Source organism: Schistocerca gregaria, unplaced genomic scaffold, assembly GCF_023897955.1.
Source record: "Schistocerca gregaria isolate iqSchGreg1 unplaced genomic scaffold, iqSchGreg1.2 ptg001246l, whole genome shotgun sequence".
NCBI lineage: Eukaryota > Metazoa > Arthropoda > Insecta > Orthoptera > Acrididae > Schistocerca > Schistocerca gregaria.
Window position 1 is genome coordinate 35001 of NW_026062565.1, and position 2500 is coordinate 37500.

The following is a 2500-nucleotide window of genomic DNA, read 5'->3' on the forward strand; positions in this document are numbered from 1 at the left end:
CCAACACGTCCGCACAACTGCGATACAAACCACCTGCGAGAACCGCTGGGGCGACCGAGCAGCAGACGGCGTCGCGGCGCCGAGTGCCAGGCGGCGGCGCATCCTCAACGCACACAGTCCTCAATCAGACCAGCACACTGCAGATGTCCACCGCGCTTCGCACCGGGCTCGGCTGAACCAACTTTGGCCGCCAGGCGCCGCGTGCAGGGTGCGCCGCAGCGTAGCTGCGCCGCCTGCCGAGCCCGTCGGCTGGCGCTCCTGCCACTCGGCGCCCCCCACCAGCCGCCTGTTGCGCGTGCGCCCACGCAGCGCGCGGCCAACACGCCGGGCGGCCCCCCTTCACCGGCCGGGAACAGTCCCACCAAGCCACCGCCGCGTATCGCTTCATACCCACATGGGCCTAGTCACGTGTGTGGATGTGGCGGGTACCGCTGAAACAACCGGTTAATAGCTGTACCGATCGTCGCCATCACAGATTCACCTCCAGCGTGAACAACCGCTCAACAACGGATTTCCAGTTCATTTGCGTATCTTGGGCAGTAAACGTAGATGTCCACCTACATTTGCGAATTCAACAATTCTTGCATGCCAGGATGTCATGTGTCACGACACGCTACATCAGACCACATACACACTGCGACATGTGCAGAAGAGAACACGTGGAAGGTGGCCCGCGCACGTATGCGATGTCCCTTCCGCGATCCACTGTCAACCGGCATCTGCGGCATGTCCCAGATATGGAACGCGGTCCACCAGGGTAGCACTTTGTGTGAGGCAATACGACAAAGTCGGAATACACGCGTCACTACATCACACGGCTCACGCTGACCTGACCTGACTCACCGCACCACCACCCCCAGCGACCCAGGGTGACATACAATGCGTTCGTACGTTCCTCCCACACGCCTCTACGGCGTACCACAGTGCAACCTAGCTGTTATTGGGAGACGAGACAAGTAGCATCGAGCACAACATATGGAAATTGAGATTCGACACCGTTGGGCACAGCCAGCGTACGGTCACACGTATCACACTACTTCACTCTGTACGTAACTACCGATGATCGGTACAGCGTGTGGGTTACGCGTACGACATCAGCGGACAATGGACACAGACCATACCACGACGTACACTGAGGGCGTCGACATCTGAACGCAACTGAACAGCTGCGAGGCTCATTTAACACTCAAACGCCAGACCGACCAGCTTGAGAGGACGGAGACACAAAGAGAGGGGCAGAGGGGGGGGGGGGGGGGCGATATAGTCCTATTGCAGTACAATTGACAGTGGATAGCGGGAATATGTGGAAAGTAAGCAACACTCGCAAGACATCTACATGAGGATAACAACGACACCAGAGATTCCGAGCAGTGAACTATGTTAGGCAAAGGGACAACGTGGGTTAGGTTAAGGGACAACGTGGGTTAGGTTAAGGGACAACGTGGGTTAGGTTAAGGGACAACGTGGGTTAGGTTAAGGGACAACGTGGGTTAGGTTAAGGGACAACGTGGGTTAGGTTAAGGGACAACGTGGGTTAGGTTAAGGGACAACGTGGGTTAGGTTAAGGGACAACGTGGGTTAGGTTAAGGGACAACGTGGGTTAGGTTAAGGGACAACGTGGGTTAGGTTAAGGGACAACGTGGGTTAGGTTAAGGGACAACGTGGGTTAGGTTAAGGGACAACGTGGGTTAGGTTAAGGGACAACGTGGGTTAGGTTAAGGGACAACGTGGGTTAGGTTAAGGGACAACGTGGGTTAGGTTAAGGGACAACGTGGGTTAGGTTAAGGGACAACGTGGGTTAGGTTAAGGGACAACGTGGGTTAGGTTAAGGGACAACGTGGGTTAGGTTAAGGGACAACGTGGGTTACGTTAAGGGACAACGTGGGTTAGGTTAAGGGACAACGTGGGTTAGGTTAAGGGACAACGTGGGTTAGGTTAAGGGACAACGTGGGTTAGGTTAAGGGACAACGTGGGTTAGGTTAAGGGACAACGTGGGTTAGGTTAAGGGACAACGTGGGTTAGGTTAAGGGACAAATTGAGTTAGGTTAAGGGACAAATTGAGTTAGGTTAAGGGACAAATTGAGTTAGGTTAAGGGACAAATTGAGTTAGGTTAAGGGACAAATTGAGTTAGGTTAAGGGACAAATTGAGTTAGGTTAAGGGACAAATTGAGTTAGGTTAAGGGACAAATTGAGTTAGGTTAAGGGACAAATTGAGTTAGGTTAAGGGACAAATTGAGTTAGGTTAAGGGACAAATTGAGTTAGGTTAAGGGACAAATTGAGTTAGGTTAAGGGACAAATTGAGTTAGGTTAAGGGACAAATTGAGTTAGGTTAAGGGATAATCTGGTACAACCACAGTTAGGTTAAGCGATAATCTGGTACAGCCACAGTTAGGTTAAGCGATAATCTGGTACAGCCACAGTTAGGTTAAGCGATAATCTGGTACAGCCACAGTTAGGTTAAGCGATAATCTGGTACAGCCACAGTTAGGTTAAGCGAT